The sequence below is a fragment of the Pan paniscus genome, chromosome 17 (assembly GCF_029289425.2).
Source record: "Pan paniscus chromosome 17, NHGRI_mPanPan1-v2.0_pri, whole genome shotgun sequence".
NCBI lineage: Eukaryota > Metazoa > Chordata > Mammalia > Primates > Hominidae > Pan > Pan paniscus.
Genome location: NC_073266.2, coordinates 23802964 through 23828192, shown reverse-complemented (window position 1 = coordinate 23828192; position 25229 = coordinate 23802964). Strand labels below are relative to the sequence as shown.

Sequence of the window (25229 nt, the reverse complement as noted above, 5' to 3'; positions counted from 1 at the left end):
ACTGGAGCTTCCCAATGATATATTTGAATGTCCCCCGAAAGAAACTTTAGAAACTTTAGAACAAGACTTTCATCATTCCATATCTCTATGGAGAAGGAAACTCTTTAAAAGAAAACAAAGGCAAACAATTGATAATCTGATTCTCATGGGAAAGTTTTCATTATAAAAGAAAAAAAGGGCTGGGTGTCGTGGCTCATGTCTCTAATCCCAACATTTTGAGAGGCTGAGGTGGGTGGATTACCTGAGGTCAGGAGTTCAAAAACAGCCTGGCCAACATGGTGAAACCATGTCTCTACTGAAAATACAAAAATTAGCCAGGCGTGGTGGTGTGCACCTGTAGTCCCAGCTACTTGGGAGGCCGAGGCAGGAGAATCACTTGAACCCAGGAGGTGGAAGTTGCAGTAAGCCAAGATGGTGCCACTGCACTCCAGCCTGGATGACACAGTGTGACTCCATCTCAAAAAAAAAAAAAGAAAAAGAAAGGGACAAAGTATACTGGTCCAAAAAAGAAGAAAGAAAGAAAAAAAGGACAAAGTATACTGGTCAATATTATAATGGTGAGACTGTTCCCCTTTGAGATGAGAAAATAACGGTATACTCAAAGTAACATCAATAAGAACCAACATAAAATAGACAAGATTCACTATCTACAAAAGTAATCTGCACCGAGTAGCAATGTCTGAGCGTGTGGTTGAGAATATTTTCTATAATATGTGTACTAGAATGAAGAGGCCTCAAGAAAAAGGTCAGAGCTGGAAATGTAGATTAGGGAATCTAGGTCAAAGTTTTGAGATTTTAGGAGTCCTGAGAGAATTATAAAGTGGAATAGCAGCCAGGTGTGGTGGCTCATGCCTGTAATCCCAGCACTTTGGGAGGCCAAGGCAGGCAGATCATGAGGTCAGGAGTTCAAGATCAGTCTGGCCAACATAGTGAAACCCCATCTCTACTAAAAATATGAAAAATTAGCTGGGCGTGGTAGCACATGCCTGTAATCCTAGCTACTTGGGAGGGTGAGGCAGGAGAATTGCTTGAACCCAGAAGGTGGAGGTTGCGGTGAGCTGAGATTGTGCCACTGCACTCCAGCCTGGGTGACAGTGGGGGACTCCATCTCAAAAACAAACAAACAAACAGAAAGGAATAGGACTGAAGAACAGAGGTTGCTGCATTTAGAAATGAAGCAGGGTCAGAGGAGCAGAGGGAACATTTGGTCACTGCTCGCAGCTGCTGCTGAGTAAAGCAGGATAAAGTCCTTCATGACCCTTGGACTTTTTTATTGGAATTATTAAAAATCAGATTTCCATATTAAAAACACAATAAGTGATGAAAAATAGATTTCTGGATGAGACCATGTGTCACAGATTCCAATGGAAGGGGAGAAACAGGATAATAGAAAAACCACAAAAAGTAGACAAAAGTTGTGTTTTTGTTTATTGTAGAAAAAAACTTTATTTAAAGAGAAAGGGTTAAGAGAAAGGGAAAAACTGAAACCTGTGGGTGAATACTTACAGAGGATGACAGTATTTAGCTCAACCTGAAGACAGATGAGATCAAAAATGTAATGGGAAATAGATAAGAGTTTTCTAAAAATTGTCTTAGTTAGATGTAATTTAAGAAAACTTGGAATATCTTAAACTATTAATGACAATGTTTCTAGAGCATCTTTAGAAAGTAAAATGTATATATAACTACACACTTTTTACTAACCCTTAGTATTTTATGTGTAAAAACCCTTTTTTGTAACAAACATTTTTGGCAGTTTAAATTTCAGAAAATATAATGAAAGTATGTATCATTTTTAGCAGTTTTAAGAAAAGTGACTATTTCTGAAATCTGCCCTTATTGGCATCAGGCTTATAAAATGCACTTTATACCCCTGCCTAAATACATATTACTCATCAACTTATGAGAAATAATATTTTTAAGATAAAAGAGGGTCTCTAGATTTTACAAAAATAATTTTAAACACTTTTTTTTAAGCCTGAAGAAAAAAATGAAGAATTAAGGAAACTTTTTGTGTTAGTATCATCACTGGAGTATAATGTGAATCAAATAAGAAAGAAAAATCATGAATTAGAAGAAGAGGCAACTGGGTATGGTTTTCATATTGTAGAACATGTTAATCATTTATTAATTGATTTAGCTCTAATTTTACTTGACTAAAACTGAGATACAAATTCATTTTATGTCTCCATTTTCATAATTAAATGAATTCTACTTTAAAATGTATTTCAGAAACTCACAACACAACTTTATAGGCATGTGCATCATGGGGTTGGGAGTCAGCTGAGCTGCTGGGGCAAGGTTGGGATGAAAAAATTTGTATTAAAATATGTATAAAAGAGAAACAACATAATCTGAAAATTTTTTGAATGCCAAAATATTTTATTTATTTATTTATTTTTATTTTTATTTATTATTTTTTTTTGAGACAGTGCCTCTGTCTCCCAGGCTGGAGTGCAATGGCGCCATCTTGGCTTACTGCAACCTATGCCTCCAAGCAATTCTCCTGCCTCAGCCTCCTGAGTAGCTGGGATTACAGGCATGTGCAACCACACCCGGCTAATTTTTGTATTTTTTAGTAGAGAGGAGGTTTTGCAAAGTTGGTCAGGCTGGTCTCAAACTCCTGACCTCGTGATCTGCCTGACTCAGCCTCCCAAAGTGGCATGAGCCACTGTGCCCGGCCACTTATTCTTTAATGATTTTGAAAACAATGACAAAGGCTTGGACATATAATGTCAAGTCCACTCTTCTTTATCTAGTTTGAATTTTTATTTCTGAAGATATTTTTGCTGTCTGTGGTCATCTTTTCTTCCTTTTGTAGTATCCTCTGCTGCATTCAAATTCTTTAAAGAAGACCTATTGTGTCATTCTTTAACATCAAAATTTATCTTGATATATAGCTTATATTTTGTTTCTGCTTTTTCTTTTAGATATAAAACATGGAAATTTACTCATTTTACACAGATACCTCTGTTGTATACATGAAGTATACATGTTATTAAACTTCTGTTTTACAGAAATAAATTTCATATATATAAAAATATATGTATAACTTAAAAGTAAAATGAGCATTCATGTTTTGATCACAGACTTTTTTTAAAAAAATGGAATGTGTCTTTGAAGTCCTGAACACAGCTACTTTTCTATTTATTTACTGAGCACTTAAGTTGGTTTTCTGATTCTAATCTACATTTTTCTGTCATTGCCTTTCTCTACATGGTTTTGTATCTCTTTCATTTTGTTGACATTATGTCAGCAAAGATCTCTAGATCTCTTCTTCAAAGTCCTTAAATTGTCACACATGTCTCTGCCCCATTCTTGGTCTTCTCTTTTTCTACATTGAATAATGTCCTTGATGCTTTTTGTGTGTACTTTTTTTTCTTCTTATAGACTGTGAATGGGTATCAAAAGGTAATTTTTTGTCTTTTTCAAATGTATGTGTTTTACTTTTTTATCTTGGTTACTCATTTCTAGGTTATGGCTTATATTTAGTAATAGGTTATTTTATCTTAGCATACCAACATGGGTATGAATAGTTTATTTACAAAAAGTGTATGGTTAGGCCAGGTGTGCTGGCTCACACTTGTAATCACAGTATTTTGGGAGGCCAAGGTGGGTGGATCATTTGAGGTCAGGAGTTCAAGACCAGTCTGACCATTCAAGGCCAGTCTGACCAACATGGTGAAACCCCATCTTTACTAAAAATACAAAATGAGCTAGGTGTGGTGCTACATGTCTGTAATCCCAGCTACTTGGGAGGCTGAGGCAGGAGAATCACTTGAATCCAGGAGGCAGAGGTTGCAGTAAGCCAAGATCACACCATTGCATTTCAGCCCGGGCAACAAGAGTGAAATTCCATCTCAAAAAAAAAAACAAAAAAAAAACTGTATGGTTGTAATACCACTTTACCTGCCATATATGCCATAAAATTGTTCTTCATATTATTTATCTAAGATTATAATTTCATATACAGTGCTTCCAAACTATGCTCAGTTGAAACTTAAAGGATCATAGTTTATAGATGTGTTTCTTTGATATGCTATAACATAATATCTTTTAAACAATTATTAAATATTTACTCTTAAAAATATTTGACTTACTAATTCTGTACATTTCTGCAGATATAAGAAACTCCTGGAAATGACAATAAATATGTTAAGTGTATTTGGAAATGAAGACTTCGATTGCCATGGAGACTTAAATACAGATCAACTGAAAATGAATATTCTGATTAAGAAGCTAAAACATAAGGTAATTTTTTAAACAAAATTATCTTAAAGTCTAGATTACATGTGTGAGATGTGCAGGTTTGTTACATAGGTAAACGTGTGCCATGATGGTTTGCTGCACCTGTCAATCCATCACCTAGATATTAAGCCCCGCAGGAATTAGCTATTGATCTTGATGCTCTCCCTCTTGACCCCAACAGGACCCAGTGTTTGTTTTTCCCCTCCCCGAGTCCATGTGTTCTCATCGTTCAGCTCCCACTTATAAGTGAGAAAATGTAGTGTTTGGTTTTTTGTTCCTGCATTAGTTTGCTGAGGATAACAGCTTCGAGTTCATCCATGTCCCTGCAAAGAGCATGATCTCATTCATTTTTATGGCTCCATGGTGTATATATACCACATTTTCTTTATCCCGTCTATCACTGATGGACATCTGGGTTGATTCCATGTCTTTGCTATTGTGAATAGTGCTGCAATGATCATACAAATGCACGTATCTTTATAACAGAATAACTTATATTCCAACATACGGTAATTTTAAATCAGTTTTGGGATTAAAAATCATGTAATTTGGGAATATATTGATAATGGAAAAACCCAAATTCTGCCAAAATATGTTGAGAAAATAGAGGGTAAATATATCTTTTCAGACTTTAAATGCATCAGCCTCTTAGTTAATCTTCCCCAGATCTGGGAAGACCTAGAAGGGGACAGATTGGGCTACATTAATAAGGGCCATTTCAGTCTCTTGGCCCTGCAGCAGCCATTTCAAAATATGTCAGAAAAATATATTTGGGGGTTAAATATTTTGATTTCCTTCAGCTTCTTCTCTCTGTGATGCTGTACCAGAATCAGGTGAGAAAGGAAGCCACATTATAAGAGTTAATAAAACCCATCTGATGAGATTTAATAGTTTGAAGTGTGTGATTCTCAGACCCTTTAGATAGAAATTGGGGCCAAAGAAAACAAGTTCTTATTCCTCAATATAAATCTCTCAGTGCTTTAAGCAGTGAAAGAAAGATTTTTCATTTAATTTTACAGAATTGATACTAATGAAAAGGATAGTTTTAAAAATATAAACCTTTTTTCTATAAAAAGGACATGCTGTTGATTCTCTTATGTCTTTAACTCTGGCCAGTGATCTGAAACCAAGCAGTACCTGTCTCCAGACCACTAGTACCAAATTAATTTGGGGGGAGCTGGGTAACAGGTTTATTGAGAAATAATGAACACACCATGCAAGTCACTCATTTAAAATATACGAGTCATTGACTTTAGTATTTTCAGAGAGTTATGCAGTCATCATTACAATCAATTTTAGAATATTTTCATCACCCTGAAAACAAACCCCACATCACTTAGCCATCTTCACTAGTTTTCCCTTCCTCCCCCAGCCGTAGGGAACCACCAACCTCCTTTATATAGATTTGCCTATAAGCCTCTGAAATAAAAAGCAAGTGGTCTACTGTGACTGGCTTATTTCACTTAGCATAATTTTTCATGCTGCATCTGTGCTGTAGCAGGTATTGATGTGGGGTTTTTCTCATTAGTTCAGCTACATCTGGGTTCTTCTCTCATGACCAAGAAAAATTAAGCACGCAGACACATTGAAGGGTGAGGAGGACAGAATTTATTAAGTGAAAGGAAAGCTCTCAGCAAAGAGAGTGGTCCTGCAAACAGGTTTCCACCTCACAATTGAATACCAGGAGCACATGAATTGAAGCAGCCAGGCTCCTCCCCTGCATAAGGCATGAATTCCTGGTGGCTCCACCCCATCCCCCCAGTGCATGTGGGCCTCTGGTCTGCTGCAGGCATGTCCAGGCAAGACAAGTCCAGGTTCCCTTATCTGCACTTAACATCTGGTGTAAACACTTGTGGGGCTGGTTGGAGATTCTCCAGGGACCCTTCCATATCTGCCTAGGCATTTTGCTGTCTCCTCCTAATACAGTATCAGTACTTAATTTCTTCTTATTGCTGAGTGATATTCCATTGTATGGATATATCAAACAGTTTATTTATCCATTCACCAGGTGATGGACCTTTGGGTTCTTTCCCACCCAAAGGTGATGGACGTTCTGGTTCTTTCCACTTTTTGACTCATATTAGTAATGCTGCTGTAAACATTTATGTATGAGTTTTTGTGCTTGCATGATTTTTGTTTTTCTGGAGTATATACTTATGACTGGAATTTCTGGGTCGTATGGTAACTTCATGCTTAACATTTTGAGGAGCTGCCAGTTTGTTTTCCAAGGCGGCTGCATCACTTTACATCCCCAGCAGCATTGGATAAGTGTTTTAATTTCTTTACATTTTTCCTAACACTTACTTTCTCTTTTTTATTGAACAAAGATTTTATCCTGTGGTGTGAAGTGATACCACATGTGGTTTTGATTTACATTTTCCTAATGACTAATTACATCAAGCATCTATTAATATGCTCATTATCCATCTTTACATCTTCTTTGCAGATACATCTATTCAAAATCTTTGCCCATTTTTAAAATTGAATTATCTTGTTACTCATGAATTGCAAAGGTTCTTTACATATTCTATGTATGTAAGTCACTTATCAGGTATATGCTTTTCAAATACTTTCTTCTACTTAGTGTCTTGCCTTTTCACTTCTTGAGCTGTCTTCTCAGGCACAGCAGTTTTCAATTTTGAAGTCCATTGAATCCGTTTTTCCTTTGGAGTCATAGCTAAGAAAACACTGCCAAATGCAGTCACAAAGATTTATGCCAGGGTTTTCTTCTGAGAGTTTTATAGTTTTAGCTGTTACAGTTAACTGTTTTATTTTGAGTTAATTTTTTAAAAAGATATTTGGTCCTAATTTATTTATTTTTTGCATATGGATACCCAGTTGTCCCAGCACCATTTGTTGAAAAGACTCTTCTTTTCCCATTTTGTTCTTTTGTTAACTTTATATAAAATCAATTGACTGTAAATGCACACGTTTATTTTTAGATTATCAATTCTTACTTTGTTTATGTCTATTATTATGCCAAGGCCAAAATGAATTTACTGAGAAGTTTTTTTCAATCACGTTGCATATTACCAGTTGTCTTATGTCATAATAAAAATTAAATTTAGTGGAATATCTTTAATTTCACCTTTTGTGTCTCAAAGGAGTCTGTGGCCAGCTTATACCTTACTTACTCTAAGACATGATGGGAAGCCAGGCCTATAAGACACACTTTATTTCCTTTTTCTCCATTCAAATCTTTAGTCTCTTTTCCATTGCCTCCCACTATAGTTTTGTTTTCAGTAAGTTTTGGTCACAGGATCTGCTGACATAGTCTAATATTTAGTGCATTATGTTTTGCTAACTCATTATAATTCATAGAATCTTCCATAGATGTTTACCATCCAGGAAGGAGAAGTTTAAGTCTGAGCCGCCAGCTTTCCTCAGTGGAAATCAAGTGAAGTCATCATCTTGCAGTTCACAGATCCTCTTTCCACGTGGTAGCTGGTTCTCTTGGGTAGCACTGTGGCTAATCCTTTTCTTGGTGCAGATCTTGCATTCTCAGAAACCACAGTTAGCTGTATTGACCGCCTTTTACTGAAACAGAGATGCACAGCTCTGTTTTCTAGCTCAGTAGAGGATTCTTGGAATATAAAGTTTAACTCATTCCAAGAAAAGGTCTTAGGAGTGCAGCACTTCAAAATCAGGTAATGTTCATGCAATTTATCAGAGACACATAGTAGATTAGTATTTTGACTTTCAAAATTTCAGAGCCAAGTTGTGTGCTATAGAGAAGTCTTGTGGTATAGCATAGAGATGGGATGGTCTTAACTTCTCCAAACAAACAAGCTTGAAGTAAGGTAAAGGAGAAATTGCATTTGATTGCTTAACACTCAAAGCACTCTATGTTTATTTTACTTCTGTGAAGACTAAAAATCACTTCATAATGTTCTCCTTATTTCCTCATTGAGAAAAGGAAAATAAAAATTAAATACTAGATTGATTAATAAATACTGAAAGCTTATCTTTTAGAATTTTAGTTAATTCAAATCAGGTAAATGTCTGATTTTGATTGTGTAACCAAGTATTTCTAGTTTTTTTTCATACCATATGTCTTCTTCTTGCTTCCCAGTCTTATTTCCTAACTTGAGGGGAAACCTTAAGGAGACATCCTTGCCTTGTTATCAGAGCTCATAATTGAAGGAGTTTTAGGAAAAGTTCCTCCTCAGCAGCTTATGTCTCTGTCCTGGTTATCTGCTGCTTCTCAATAATGTTTGCCATCAATAAATTAACCTCAACATTTATTAGATCCTACTTTAAAGGAGACTCTTTTCTGCTGCATAAGTTATGTTTCCTGTTGTCTCTTTTTACAACTTATTTTTCTAACAATTACCCAGAGTTTTGTGGCTTAAAAGAAAAATATTTATTTTGTTAATGAACCTGTGGTTTGGAAAAAGCTTGGCCAGGACAGCTAGTCTCTACTCCCCTCAGCTTCCCTAGGAACAGCTATCAGTTGGGGAAATGGAATCCTCTGAAGCGTTGCTCACCCACGTGTTTGATGGTTGATGCTGGCCATTGGCTGGAACCTTGGTTGGGACAGGCAGCATGAACACTGACACTGGCACTGCCAGATTCTCTTTGTGGCCTGAGTGCTCTCACAATCTGGGGGTTGGGTTCCAAGGGAAAACAGTCTGAGATAGGTAAGCCACATGGTATCCCTTTTACTGCATTCTATTCATTAGGAGGAAGTCAGTAAGGTTGGCCCATATTCTGTTTTTTTAAATGGGATCAATGTAACTTCTCTTTTGTTTTAATTGACACATATATACATAATTATGGGTTATAGAGTGATATTCTGATACATGTAAATAGGGTGTAATGATCAAGCTAACTAGCACATTTACTACTTCAACCATTTTTCATTTCTTTGAATTGTGAACATTCACAATCTTCTGGCTTTTTAAAAATATACAATAAATCATAGTTAACCATATTCACCCTACAATGCCGCAGAACACCAGAACTCATTCTTCTTATCTAACTGTAATTCTATATCCATTAACCAACCTACCTTCCCCTACTTCTTTGAGATTTTTGTTGTTGTTAAGAGACAGGGTCTTGCTAGTGTAGTCTGGGCTCTGGGCAACTGTAGTCACCCAGACGGGGGACAGTGGTTTGATCATAGTTCACTGCAGCCCCCAACTCTTGGGCTCATGTGATCCTCACACCTCAGCCTCCTGAGAAGCTAGGATTATGAGCATGCACCATTGTACCCGTCTGATTTTTGACTTTATAGAAATATCTCCCTATGCTGCCCAGATGCTATGGAACTTTTGGCCTCAAGTGACTCTCCTGCCTTTGTCTTTCTAAGTGCTAGGAAATTACAAGCATCAGCCATGTTGCCCAGCCCTCAATTTTTCTTTAGCTTCCACACAGGAGTGAGAATGTGCAGTATTTATCTTTCTGTGTCTGCACTTAACATAACATCCTCCAGACTGATCCACGTGGCCACAATGACAGGATTTAATTCCTTTATATGGTGAATAGTATTCCATTGTGTATGTGTGCCACAGTTTTTTGTCTTTTCATTTGGTGATGGATATGTAGGTTGATTCCATACATTAGCCATTGTGAATAGTGCTACAATAAACATATGAGGACAGGTATCCTTTTGATCTATTGTTTTCTTTTCTATTGCCTGAATACCCAGTAGTGGGCTTGCTGGATCCCTCGGCAGTTCCATTATTAATTTTTTGAGGAAACCTCATGTTGTTTTCTATAGTGGCTGCACTAATTTACCTTCCCACCAACAGCATGTAAGAGTTTACTGTTCTCTGGAACCTCACTGGCATTTTTTTTTTTATCTTTTCAATGATAATAGTTTATTCAAATTGAAGCAAGATTATATCATATTGTAGATTTGATTTGTGTTTCTCTGAGGATTAGTGACCCTGAGCATTGTTAAATTTATTTATTGGCTATTTGTATTTCTTTTTTCTTAAAAAAAAGTATAGTTAGATATTTTGCCCAATTTTGAACTCAGATTTTTTTTTTACTGTCAAGTTGTTTGAATTTCTTGTACATTTTGGATATTAGTCCCTTATTAGATTAATAGCTTGACAATATTTTCTCCCATTCTACAAGTTTTCTCTTCACTCAGTTGTTAGCTGGACAGAAGCTTTTTAGCTTAATGTAGTACCATTTGTCTATCATTTGTTTTTTGCCTATGCTTCTGATATCTTACCCATAAAAATCTTTCTGCAGACTGTCCTCAAGAATTTTCCCTATGTTTACTTATAGTAGTTTGATAATTTGGGGCCTTACATTTCAGTCTTCAAGTGATTCTGAGTTTATGTTGTTATATGGTGTTACATAGGAAGCTAGTATCATTCTTCTCCATATGGATATTTAGTTTTCCCAGTGCCATTCATTTGAAGAGGCTGTCCTTTCCCCAGTGTATGTTCTTGGCACGTTCATCCAAAATCACTTGGCTGGAAATATGCGGATTTATTTCTGGGTGCTGTATTCTATCGCCTTTACCCCAAGAATCATTACTTCTTAAAATGCCACTCAAATTAGCATGAAACATTTGCAGTTTAAGGAAAGGCTTATGGCATCAGAATACTTATTTATAGGATTCATTATTTTGTGTTTTTTTGAGATAGGGTCTTTGTCTGTCATCCAGGAAGAAGGGCAGTGATGTGGTCATAATTCACTGCAGCCCTGAACTCTGGGTACAAGCCATCCTTTTGCCTCAGTCTCCTAAATAGCTGGGTCTACAGACATGAGCCACCATGCCCGGCTAATTTAAAAAAAAAAAATTTGTAAAGATGGGGCCTCACTATGTTGCTCTGGCTGATCTCAAATTCCTGGCCTCAAGTAATCTTTCTGCCACAGCTTTTTAAAGTGCTAGGATTACAGGCATGAGCCACCATGCCTAGTATAGAGTGTTATATTATTTTCAAAGTCTTATTCCTAGAGCCATTTATTGACTTTGGCCTAAATGACTCAATGTGATATTTCTGAAACTTTTTTTGACATATTCTGGGGAATGATAATGAGGGAAGGGGGATAGACACTTTTTACTAAGAGATAGCTTAGTGCCACTTAAGGAGGAACAAAAATAAATTATCAGAAAAATAAAAGTAAGATGAAGTGCAAAAGTTCTGTGGCAGAGATGATGATAGTTAAATAATGTATTTTTGTGACTCATGGTAGCTTTAACTTTGTTCTTAAAATTCTGAGTAATTTAAGGGTTCACATTTGAAGAATCTACTGCACTATACATAACAGTTTATTCCAAGTAAATGCATTTCAAGATTTGCTATTGATTTTGTATTAGATTATTCTCAGCCTACTTCATTATCAAGCTATACTATTTTATTCATGCAGTTTGATGATCTTACAGCAGAGAAGGAAGCTGTATCTTCAAAATGTGTCAATTTGGCTAAAGACAATCAAGTTCTTCAACAGGAGTTATTATCTATGAAAAAAGTACAACAGGAATGTGAAAAACTTGAGGAGGATAAAAAGATGTTGGAAGAAGAAATACTAAATCTTAAGACACATATGGAAAACAATATGGTAGAACTTAGTAAACTACAAGAATATAAATTGGAGCTAGATGAAAGGGCAATGTAGGCAGTAGAAAAATTAGAAGAAATCCATTTACAGGTTAGTTTTTTAAATCAGATAAGTTTATCTGTAATGTGCTTTCCTTTATTTCACTGCAAACTATATTTTGGATATGTGTATATTGTGTTTCCTCTGCCTCTCTTGTAGCAATTTGCTTTGTAGAGTTTTAGGAAAAAAATGGCATCTGTTTTTTCTTTTAAATATTTAAATTTCCATTATTATTATAACAAAATCAACCTTTCAGAGTAATGATTCTTACTATGGAGTCATTTGATGATTAAGACCAGTTGGCATAAGAAAAAGTTGTGATTTAGAAATTATGTGATACTTTTGAATTGGTCTTAAGCTACATTGTTCGTTGATCACTTTTTAAAATTATGAATGGATTCTATTGCTTTTTATATGACCAGATTACATTAATACTAACATAATTATGATTTCAAATTTTTATGAATCAGACAATTCTGAATTCAGTTATTAGTTTTGATACTGCTGATAAATATTTTAAGCTTCAGCCTCTTTTTTTAACAGATTCAAAATTGCTCTTTGGATCACTGGCTCAAAATGAAAGGCAACAAACATATAATAATTAGGTTATAATTGTTTAAAAAGTATATTCTTTTCATTTGTTTTAGAAACAAGCACAATATGAAAAACAATTAGAGCAGTTAAACAAGGATAATACGGCTTCACTAAATAAGAAGGAACTCACACCTAAAGATGTGGAATGTAAATTCTCCAAAATGAAAACTACTTATGAAGAGGTTACAACCAAATTAGAAGAATATAAAGAAGCCTTTGCAGCAGCATTGAAAGCTAACAATTCCATGTCAAAAAAATTAACGAAGTAAGTCCAAACATACACTCATAGAAAATGAATTCAGCTCATTAATTTGTTTTGAAAGCATAATTTTTAGTGAGATGGCTTCAGGATATTAGTAGGAAGTGAATGCTAATTTGACAATGTAATTTTGGAAAATAATGTTAGTAAGTAATCTTACCTTTAAAATGTTAGTCAAGGATAGTTTCTGTCTCTCCTCTCATTTTTTTTTCTTTTTTGCTTTTGTATGGCTTTTTTCCCCTGAAAAGTCTCTTGTAGTTAATCTGTTAGTTTTTTTACTAAGTATTTTTGAAGCTTTATAATTAATAAAGTGACCTTGTTTTAAATTACTTGTCAGAATTTCCCTAAATAGTAATATTAATGAGTTTATTTTTCAGTAGATCACAACCTAAACCCAAAGTGTCAAGTGGTACTGCTACTCTGGGCACAATCGTTTGTGATTGTGATCTTTAGTATTATCACTAGAGGGTGCCTCAAGAAAGACTTTGTGTAACATATTCAAGATGTTATAGAAAGGCATCCTTATGAAATAGGGAACAATTATCACAGGAATTTAAACAAGTGTAATTCACAAAGTGGTTAAAAAATAACACCTTGTTCAGTCTGAAGGGGTGTGTGGAAGGCAAAAAGAACAAGCCCCACCTCCAGTGCCTTGGTCACAGTGCTGGGGGCTAATTGCCTTCAGAGATACTTTAGTTCTTTTTGATCAACCACCAAACAATCTAGTTGTCCCCTAGGAGTTGTTGCTCTGAATTATTCCTCATTACCAAATGTTTAATTGGTCCTAGATAATTGGTGAAATGTACAAGGGTGAAACCTAAAACTGGTTTACTAAACACAAGTATTCCTAGATTTTTTTTGTCCATTTTAGTTTTGTTAACCTACATTAAGGAGTACAACATGATATTTGATATAATTATTTCTAGTGAAGTGGTTCTTATAATCAAGCAAATCAACATATTCCTTTTCCCATGTTGTTACCCTTTAAATACAAGTATTTCAAATGGAATCTTCAGAATCTTACAAGTAGAGCCATTTTAGAAGGCAGCAAGTTTTGCCTGTTGAGCCATACATCACTGGTAGCCATTTCTCTTCCCTGTCTACTTTGTTTGAGCTGCTTGTTCAGTATAAATCACCTTAGAAACACAGGTGCTTCTTTAGAATGATTTTAAAAGTATAATTCCTTACAACAGGTATGCTCTCACACATCTTCAGTGTGAAAACACTGTTTAGTGGGTAATTTGGTTTACTCTCAGGGCAAGTTTTTAAAAACTGCAAGTCATTAAGAATCATTTAAGGAAAAATGAAATACTAAGCATTTGTCTTTGCTATCTTTACAGATCTAATAAGAAAATAGCAATGATCAGCACCAAGCTCCTTATGGAGAAAGAGCGGGTGAAATATTTTCTCAGCACTCTTCCTACAAGGCGAGGCCCAGAGTCACCTTGTGTTGAAAATCTTACTAGTATAGGACTCAACAGAAAATATATTCCCCAAATGCCCTTCAGAATTCCTACTTCAAACCCTCAGACTTCAAATAACTGCCAGAACTACTTGACTGAGGTTAGTTATATGACCATTTCTCTTTAGGGTTTCATTTCTCTAGCGTAATTCTTGCTTTTAATTTGGTGAACTACTGAGTTGTTCTGTTGACTTATGCATGTTAAGTAAAGATCATAATTAGCTGTGTTAACACAGAAAGGAAATGGGAACTTTACATTTTTTAATTCCCTGGAGCTCTCATTTTTGAGAAATATCCATTTGCTAACTTTATTCAATAAATGTGACTAAACTGACACGTTTAAAATGTCTTTAAAAGCTGCATTTGTTAGGTTTTAGAAATTGCATGTTATTGCCTTATAACTGATGATATATTTTGAGATACTTTGGCTTACTCTCTAATTGATTGTAGTTTAGCTGTGGTTCATACCACATTTTTTTTTCTTTTTTTTTGAGGCAGTGTCTCACTCTGTCACCCAGGCTGGAGTGTCGTGGTGCCATCTCCACTCACTGCAACCTCCACCTCCCGGGTTCAAGTGATTCTCCTGCCTCAGCCTCCCAAGTAGCTGAGACTACAAGCACCCACCATTACACCCAGCTAATGTTTGTATTTTTAGTAGAGACAGGGTTTCACCATATTCGCCAGGCTCTTCTTGAACTCCTGACCTTGTGATCTGCCTGCCTCAGCCTCTCAAAATGCTGGGATTACAGGCATGAGCCACCGCACCCGGCCCATGTCACTTTTAAAGTTTCTTTGCACCAGCCAGGCATGGTGGCTCATGCCTGTAATCCCAGCACTTTGGGAGGCCGAGGCAGGTGTGTCACGAGTTCAGAAGGTCAAGACCAGCCTGGCCAAGATGGTGAAACCCCGTCTCTACTAAAAGTACAAAAAAAAAAAAAATAGCCAGGTGTGGTGGTGGGCACCTGTAATCCCAGCTACTAGGAAGGCTGAGGCAGAGAATTGCTTGAACCTGGGAGACAGAGGTTATAGGAGCTGAGATCGCACCACTGCACTCCAGCCTGGGTAACAGGGCGAGACTCCATCTTGAAAATAAAAAATTTAAAAAAAGTTTGTTTGCATCATCTCAACTCTTCTTACCCATAATCACAACTGAGTGATTGGCATCCAAACACTTTACCACATATGGATGTTTATTATTTAGTAGAATCCCAAATAATTGCATTTTATGAATTAAACCAAACACTAAAATGTTCATTTCCATTTTTATGTTAAAAGCTTTGTGCTTGGCCAAGCACGGTGGCTCACACTTGTAATCCCAAAATTTGGGGAGGCTGAGGCAGGTGAATCACCTGAGGTCAGGAGTTTGAGACCAGCCTGGTCAACATGATGAAACCTGTCTCTAGTAAAAATACAAAAATTAGCAAGGCATGTTGGCAGGCATGTGTAATCTCAGATACTCAGGAGGCTGAGGCAGGAGAATCACTTGAACCCAGGAGACAGAGGTTGCAGTAAGCCAAGATCATACCACTGCACTATAGCCTGGGTGATGGAGACTCCGTCTCAAAAAAAAAAAAAAAAGAAAGGCTTGTGCTTTTCTTACATAAGAGTACATCTTCTGACTATAAAAATCCTGGAAGAAAACCTAGGAAATACTCTTCTAGACATCATATTTGTCAATTTATGGCTAAGTCCTCAAAAGCAATTGCAAGAATAACAAAAATTGACAAGTGTGATCTAATTTAGCTAAAGAGCTTCTGCACAGCATGAGAAACTATCACGTGATTAAACAGACAGCCTAAAGAATGGAAGAAAATATTCACAAACTATGGGTATAGCAAATGCCTATTATCCTATTATCCAGAATCTATAAGAGACCTAAACAAATCAACAAGCAAAAAATAAATAACACCATTAAAAATGGGCAAAGGACATGAACAGACACTTCTCAAAATAACACATGTAAGTGGCCAACAAACATTAACAAATGCTTACCATTGCTAATCATCAGAAAAATGCCAAACAAAACATCAGTGAGATACCATTTCACACCAGTCAGAATGACTTTTGTTAAAAAGTTAAAAAAAAAAAAAAAGATGTTGGGGAGGCTGTGGAGAAAAGGGAACACACACCGTTTGTGGCAATGTAAATTAATTCAGCTACTATGGACAGCAGTTTGGAAATTAAGAACTAAGAATGACCATTGGATGCAGCAACCCCATTACTATACTAGGGGTATACTGAAAGGACAATAAATCATCGTAACAAAAAGATGCATACACATGTATGTTCATTGCAGCACTATTCACAATAGCAAAGACATGGAGTCAATCCAAGTGCATCCAAGGTAGATTGAAAATCCAAGGTAGATTGGAAAATTCCATATATACCATGGAATACTAAGCAGCCATAAAAAGAACAAAATCACATCATTTGCAGCAACATGGATACAGCTGGAATCCACTCTCCTAAGCAAACCAATGCAGAAACAGAAACCAAGTATCTCATGTTTTCACTCATGTGGAAGCTACACATTGGGTGCACATTGTCATAAACATGGGAATAATAGACACTAGGAAATAAGAGCAGGGAGGGACAGAGTGGCCCAGGGTTGAAAAACTACTTACTGGGTCCTATGCTCACTACCTGTGTGATGGGCTCAATTGTACTGCAAACCTCAGCATCCCTCAATATGCCTTTGGAAGAATCCTACAGAGGTACCACCTTAATTTAGAATACAAACTAAAAAAGAAAAAAGAAAAGTTTACTATAAGTAGAGAATAGAAATTTCTTTTTACGATAAAATTTATTGAAGTAAAAAATGGATTAAACTTTTATAAAGGGCAGAGTTTTCTAAGAATTTCAAAGCAATGCATTCATTGCAAAAGATGGCTTTAATTACTTAATCTTTTTTTTTTTTTTTTTTTTTTTTTTGAGACAGGGTCTTACTCTGTCACCAGGCTGGAGTGCAGTGGTGCAGTCTTGGCTCACTGCAACCTCCATCTCCTGGCTTCAAGCAATTCTCCTGCCTTAGCCTCCCAAGTAGCTGGGACTACAGGTTCGCATCACCACGCCCAGCTAATTTTTGTAGTTTTAGTAGAGATGGGGTTTCCCCATGTTGGCCAGGATGGTCACGATCTCCTGACATTGTGATCTGCCTGCTTTGGCCTCCCCAAGTCCTGGGATTACAGGTATGAGCCACCATGCCTGGCCATTGTTTAACCTTTGTACTAATAAGACACTACCTTTCTAAAATCATGTATATGCAATAGATCAATATTAACTGTATTTTTGTCCGATTACTCTAAACAGCATTACACATATACATCCTCTGTTATCTAAACTTAAAATAAGTAGAAATTTTACGTTATTTATGTGATTATTTTTCTATTTAAGCAAACTTCAAGTTATGTCTAGTCACTAAAAATACTAAAGGCCACATTTTGTAAATGATACATTATTTTCATGATAATGTTTCTTGTTTAACTTAAACATTATTATTATTTTTACTTATTTGAGATGGAGCTGGACTGTGTAGAACAAATAATTAGAGAAACAAAGAGAAGTATGTTGCCAAAATTTATTAATTAAATTTAGGTTTATTTTAGAAATAAAGTGTAAATAGCAAATGGCATTCCTTTTCATTCTTGGGTTAGTAGATACTACGTCAAGTATTTTTTTTCTTACACACATCTAATGAAAGATGTGAAAACCAAAACTTTCACAGAGAAGACTGTACTTATGCACCATAAATTCATCATGTTCTGTAGCTTAAAAAATTCCCAAGAAGTCTGTGCATCTCTTTTTCACTGGCTCTACACTTTCTTAAGTTTTGCCATCCTCATGGAACTGTCAGCCAGCACACTGAAAAGATTCTCAGAAAACACAGGCATCATCAAGTTCTCAGGGTTTTGGTAGAAATTGAAGGTCAACAGACCTCAGACTCATTCAGAAATGCTTAGTTGAGCAATAACCCTTCATAAGCAGTCACTTGACAGGTGACATTTTAAATCTCCGGTCACTTACTGTGTCATTGGCTTACACTTGTTCTCAGGAAGCATTCCAGATTTTTCACCATGAAATAAAAACACCCATGTCAATGTAATTCTTGTCAAGTTACTCAGCCTTGTCTCTCACCACTTACTGCACTCTGCCCTTTGCTCTAGCCCAAACTGGATGGAGTGGAACTCTGCAGGGCTCTTCCTCACCTCAGGCTCTTTGCCTTCGCCTATTCCCTCTATCTGGCAAGCTTTTCCTTGTCCTTCAGGTATCAACCTATGTTATCTCCTCCATCAGAAAGCCCATGATATTGACATAAAAGTGGGTAGGTGTCCCTTCTGCGTGTTCCAGTAGTGCCCTGCTGTATACCTGTCATGGTATCTATGACTCTATATGGACATTACCTGCCTGTCTGTTTTTTTAGGTTATAGCATATGACTGTTGGGAGGTGGACCACACCATCTTCATCTTGTAATTCCAGTGCTGGTTCTAGTACCTTGGCACATGGCTGTTGATTACATGAATGAAGAATGAAAAAGCTCTGATATTTAAACACAATTAGAATTAATGCCATGTGTAAATTATTAAATAGTAATTTTGTATTGTAAATGTACATACATATTTCTCATACTTATTAACTCTGATAAAGTTCACAACTCTTTAGTTTTTAAACTCACACTTAGTTAACTGAAGTGTTTTAGGTAAAGGACATAATTCTTTATTTTTCTTTCTAGCTGTTGCTGTGTTGAACACTTGCTCCCATCTATTTTCTTCTCTAGAATCCACTGGTAAGCCACATCTAATGAAGAGAATATTTAACCGTAAAGTTTTAAGGAAAAATTGTATGATTTAAAAGATTATAAAACTTTATTACTGGGCTATTTACACATTTTAATTGTTTCTCATAAAATATATAACATTACAATATTTACAGAAGTAGGATATTTTTGTATCATATGTATGATGATAATTTATAGGGTATTTTAAATGATGTTTTTTAGCCTCCTTAAGTTTTAAGTGGATCTTGCAAATGAAAACAAGTATTATTGAGTTTGACATACTCAAATTGCCCAAATATCAGCTGTTTAAACAACCAAGTCATCATTGATACTTTAGTAAAGGTTAGTAAAGGTCATCAAAGGCTTATTTGCAGTTTACAGTTTTTATTACTTAGGAGACTTAAGGAGTACCTGCCAGGTTTGTCCATGCTAATGCTGATTTTGTTTTTGTAGTTCAACCATATTTTGTATGGAGATACTTTGAGGCTCTGTAAATATCTGGTTACTCCTCAGAACCCACTAGATTTAGCATTTCATGGATGACTTGTGTTTGAACAATTATTACTATGATGGTTGCCAGATGATTATTTTCTTATTCTCTTCTTTGTTCTACATGGAGAAATAAAACCAATAAATAAGGGAGAAGGAAAGCTTATGATTCTGATGCTCCAATTCCCCAAGATTAGGCCAGTGGTAGACATTCCAAGCTGACTTGATGTGTTTTTGATTTGTCTCCATTACTCTGTCAGCACTTTTTAACTTTCTGGCACAAGATGTTCTAAGCTAATCTTGTATTTTCTCTGCCACAGCCCTGGAATGAGTAATTTTTTTTAGAAGCAGAGATGGAGCCACTGAGGAAGCACAGGTGAGCCCTCCCCAGCATGTACTCACTGGTCCCCAACAGAAGAACAGCTGCCGCATCCACTGAGGTACCAAGAAACTAGCAAAGGGCCTTCTGGCTGTCTGGGGACAGTCCTCATGTGGTCCCTGGCTCGGCCTCGGAGGTTCTGGATTAGTCTTCCTGTAGCCTCTGTGCTGTGTCTTTAGATCGGGGCTCTGTGGGAAGGGCCCTGGGAGACCCAACAGCACAGTGTGTCTCATCTGCCAAATGTCCCTCCCTTCCTAACACTCTGACACTCAGGAATAGGGTAGATGGCATGTCCAGGCAGTGCCAGGCCACCTCACTGTCTCCTTTGAGATGGGCCCAGAGGGCCTTTGGGGTGAGTGTGGAGCTGGGAACCTGGAGCCTGAGGCTGACTGTCTCTCCCTGTGTCTTGGAGGAAAGGCCATTTCCCAAAAAAAAACACCGCAGGGCCTGACCTCTGGGCACACATGCAGGGAGGGAGGGTCTGTGAGCTGAGGGGGACATTGTAATAAGACTTTGAGCATGACTGCTTAGGGGCCTGGTCAGTGGACCATGGTCAGAGGTGACCTGGTCATCAGGACCTAGTCATTTGGGACCTCATCAGCAGGTGCCTGGTTAGTGGTGGGCTCCTCAGTAAAGGCCTCATCAGTGGGGACCTGGTGACCTAGTCATTGGAAGCCTGGTCAGTGGGGGGACCTAGTCAGTGGTGGCCTTATTAGTGGGGCCTGATTGGTTGGAACATAAACAATGAAAAACTGGTTGGTGGGGCATATACAGTATACCAGGGGCCTGGTCAGTGTGGGGCCTTGGTGGCTTGGAGCCTGGTCAGTGAGGGCCTGGTCAGAGGTGGCTTGGTCAGCTGGGGTCTCATCTATGGAGAATTGTTCAGCGGGGGGTCGGGTGAGCAGCAACCTGGTAAATAGTGGTCTTGTCAGTGGGAACCCGGTCTTGTCACTGGGGACCAGGTCAGTGGAAAATTGGTCAGTGGAGTCTGGCCCATGAGGCCTATTGAGTGCGGGCCTGGTTAGGAAGACATGGTCAGTGGGGACTTGATCAGTGGGACCTGGTCAATGGAGGAGTGCTCATTAGGGGCCTCATCACTGGGAACCTGGTCAGTGGTGGTTGGTCAGTACCTGGCCCGCTGGCCACTGTGTGACCTCAGGTAGGGGGTTTGTCTGTGGAGCCTCATGTCCATCTTCAGGGAAGGTGAGTCAGGGCACCCTGGAGGGTGGCTGGAAAGAGAAGGTGAGAAGATGTGTTGAATCCAATACTGCTTGGCAGACCTACAACTTTACAAATGACCTGTGTTCCACCTAGAGAGGGTGCCAGCCCTCTCAGCATTATGCAGTGCCCCTCCTCTGTCTGCATCCCCAGGACCACCATGGGTGGGGAGGGCAGAGATTGGGGAGCACCTATAGAGGCTCTAATGCTCTAAGGTGACAGTGATGAGGATCTGGGTGCACCCATGAGTGGAGAAGCTAGGCCTGTCCAGAGAAGCAAGACAAACACACACATATGTGCGCGCGCACACACACACACACACACAGGCACACATGCATACACAAACACATTGCATGCACACATGTCAGTTCAGGGGATAGAGGACACTGACTCTGGGCCCTGTTGACCCAAGCAGGCTTCCATTGTGGTGGGTTGTGTCACCCCACAATGTCACTGTTGCTGAGTCCCCATCGCCTCTGTGTTGTGGAGCAGTTAGAGACACACAGCAGTGTCTGTGAGTGGCTCTGTGTGAAGGACCATTTTCTAGATGAGAGGCACATCTCAACACAGCTCACTGATCAGACTCAGGTGAGTAGGACCTGCTCGCTTCTCTTCCTCCTGGCTTGGGGACAGTCACTGTCAGGTGGGTGGTTTTGGCCTCTGGGCAGCTACTGAGGGTAATCCCTGAACACTCACCGGGTGCCTGTTCTGTGCTGACAGTCATCTCATTCATCCTTGCAGCAATTCCATTCTGCATCTTTTCTGATCACCCCCGTGACCACCCAGGACAACCCCATCAGGGCCCTGTCACCAGGCCCAGTCCAGCTCCATGATAACCAAGACACAGGTCCAGAGACAACCGTCCTGCATCATGCCTGCATCTGAACCCCCTTGGTGGGTAGTGACCAGCATAACATGGAAGAAGCCAGGGCAGCATGCGGCCAGCTGCTCTGCAGCCCCAGATGGCTCCTGGGCCTTGGGAAGTCATTCTTAAAGGGGAAGCTGGTCACTTTGAGGTCCCTGAAGGGAAGGGTGAATGTGCATCCCAACAGCCCTGGCAGCCAGCAGCATGCCATACATCTTCTCACCCAACCTGTGTGACAGAGGCCCCCTCCTGGGGCACAAGTCCCATACCTAAAGCATCCTGTCCCAGTTGGACCTCATCCTGAGCCCTGGGAGGGGAGGGGCATCATAGGCCCCCCTGCAGCAGCCAGGATTACCACCCAGGGGACTTGGCCTTCTGTGGCCCTGGCCAGACTTAGAATTTGGCCCAAGACAAGACAAACTCACTTGGAGCAGCTTGTCAGTACCCGGGACTTATGTATGCCAGGCGAGGCCAAGCTGGCTCAAAGAGCAACCAGCTACCTCTGCAAGGGTGTGCCAGGAGCAGGTGGACCAGCCACCAACCTCCCCCACTCAAAGGAAACAGGGATGGCCAGGTTCCCACAGCCTGAGTGACCACCACCTGACAGCTGATGGAGTGGAGGCCTGAGGAAAAGCAGATGGCGCTGGGGCTCTACCTCCAGGGCAGAATAACTGATTTATCCTGACTGGCAGGGAGTGAGGTTGGTGGCTGGTCCACCAGCTCCTGGCACACCCTTGCAGAGGTGGCTGGTTGCTCTTTGAGTCAGCTTGGCCTTGCCTGGCATGCACAGGCCTCAGTGCAACAAATGTGCTGCAAATGGAGCCACACAGAGGAAATGAGCAGCAGGCTCAGGAGCGGGGTGTGCGCTGCCTTTGGGGCTCCATTCCATGCATCAGGGCTTCTACGGCACTGTGGGCTTCTTGGATGCCAAGAGGCAGACCACAGGCCATCTTGAGAAGGACTCTGGTAAGAGCTTACTTGGGTATGTGGATGATGTCCAGGGTGTTGGCCTGGTGTCCCTGAGACAGCATTAACAGGTCCATGACTGGGTCCAGGTCCTGCCTGGGCTGATTGGCAAAGAGCTCACTGACAATGTGGAAGGCATCTATGGTGAAGTAGTGTCTATGTTCAAGTGCAGAAAGGGCCCAATCTGGTGGATGAACCACACGGCCAGCTTCTGGATGAAGGCACAGTGCCACATTTTTTGTCACTTCTGATGCGCCCCACCAGCACTGAAGAGACAGCCTGGAGACAGGGCAAGAGGAAGGCTGAGAAGGATGAGTTGGTGAGTGCCAGATTCTTCCTGGCCCTGAGCCCACCCCCAGGGCAACACTCAACCTTTAGGAGTGGGAGAGCAAGATTGATGGCTTCAAGTGCTTCACCAAGAAGGTGGACAACAGGACACTCAGCTCAACTTCACAGCCAATGAGTGGTGACAGGCCTTAAGAAAGAGCATCAGAAGGCTGCCAGTTCTTCTTCAGCCTCAGCCAGGCCTTGGAGCTGGACCAGGCCATTCACTTCAGTATAGAGGCCTTCCACACTGTCAGTGAGGTCTTTGCCAATCAGTCCAGGCAGGACCTGGACCCAGCCATGGACCTGTTGGTGCTGTCTCAGGGACACCAGACCAATATCCTGGACATCATCCACATACACAAGGAAGCTCTTACTAAAGTCACGGAGAGCAGACAACAAGTGGCAGAAGGGAAGATAGAGGTGCAGAGGCTGATGATGTCAGAATCACAGGAACAGGATTTCTTTGGCCACTTTGGCTGAAATTCACCACTTCCATCCAATTCCAGTGAGAGACATGGACTCACAGATGCAGCATTTCTTGCAACAAGAGATACTACTTTTTCAAACAGTCACCCAGGAATTGATAGTGTTGAATGACTCGATACTCCATCGTGGACTGTTTCCAGTTCAAAGACACTTTCTACAGCAGAATAATAACACTAGCAAAGAGCTAGTACAAGGATGGTTTTGTGCTCAACTGAAATCCAGCTGAATACAGAATTGTATAGGAAACAGTTAATATGGTGATAGAATAGAAACAGTAGCAAATGTGAACTAAATCATGCTATGAATGCCTAAACTACACTGTAACTTTTGGAACAATGATAATGCCACTTTATTGCTTTTTGAAGTATGAATATTTTAGTGTATGTACTCTAGACCTCAAACCCTATAAAGAGTCTCAAAGAAGTTGGCTGGATAAAGCCTGCTGTGGACGTCTTAATATTCAAAGACTGATGATGCATTTCGAATATGTGTCCACACCGAATCTCATGTTGAGTTATATTTCCTAATGTGAAAGTTGGATCCTGCTATAAGGTGATTGAATTATGAAGGCAAATTTCTCATGAATGGTTCAGCACCATCCCCTTGTACCATCCTCACAATAATGAGTGACTTCTCATGAGATCTGGTCACTGAAAACTCTATGTCACATCCCTACTCTCTGTGTTTTCCCCTTGCCATGTGAGACAACTGATTCTTTCTTTGCCTTCCATGATTATTGAAAGATTTCTGAGGCCTCCTAGAAGCAGAAGCACTGTGCTTAGAACCATGGGACAATTAAACCTCTTTTTCAAAATAAATCATACAGAAAATGGCAAATGAAGACTGGAGCATTGCTATAAAGATACCTGGAAATGTGGAAGCAGTTTTGGAACCAGGTAATGGATGGAGGTTGGAAGAATTTGGAGGGCTCAAAAGAAGATAGATAGATAAGAAAACTTTTGGACCATCCTAGAGACTGGTTCAATGGTTGTGACAAAAATCCTGACAGAAACATGGACAGTGAAGGCCAGGCTGAAGAGGTCTCAGAGAGAAATAAGAAGCTTTCTGGAAAATGTCTTCCTTTTGGATATGGAAATCTTACACAATGCCTGTACCATCATTGTACCTCAGAAGCAGTGAACTTGCTTTTTATTTCAGAGACTCATAGGCAAAAGAGACTGTAGCCTTGACCCAGATGACACTTTGGACTTTGTAACTTTGAGTTAATGCTGAAGTGAGTTAAGACTTTGGGAGACTGCTGGCAAGGCATGACTGTATTTTGCAATGTGAGAAGGATATGAGATTCGTGGGGTCAGGGACAGAATAATATGGTTTTTCTCTATGTCCCTACCAAAACTCATGTGGAATTATATTCTGTAATGTCAGAGGTGGGGCCTAGGTGGAAAAAGATTTAGTCATAAATGGTGCAGGTAGATCCTTCACGAATGATAAAGGACCATCACCTTGATAAAGGACCATCACCTCCTGATAGTGAGTGAGTTCTCATGAGATCTGGTTGTTTAACAGGCTGTGGAACCTCTTTCCTCACTCTGTCTTCCTCCTACTCCTGCTTTAGGAGACATCTCATTGTCCCTTGG

The 25229-nt window shown here is 39.3% G+C and overlaps 1 pseudogene; it reads left to right on the top strand.

The window, feature by feature from the left end:
• Positions 1-17457, top strand: part of LOC117976756 (putative ankyrin repeat domain-containing protein 20A2) — a 52965-nt pseudogene extending 35508 nt beyond the window's left edge.
• The last annotated feature ends 7772 nt before the right edge of the window (positions 17458-25229 follow it).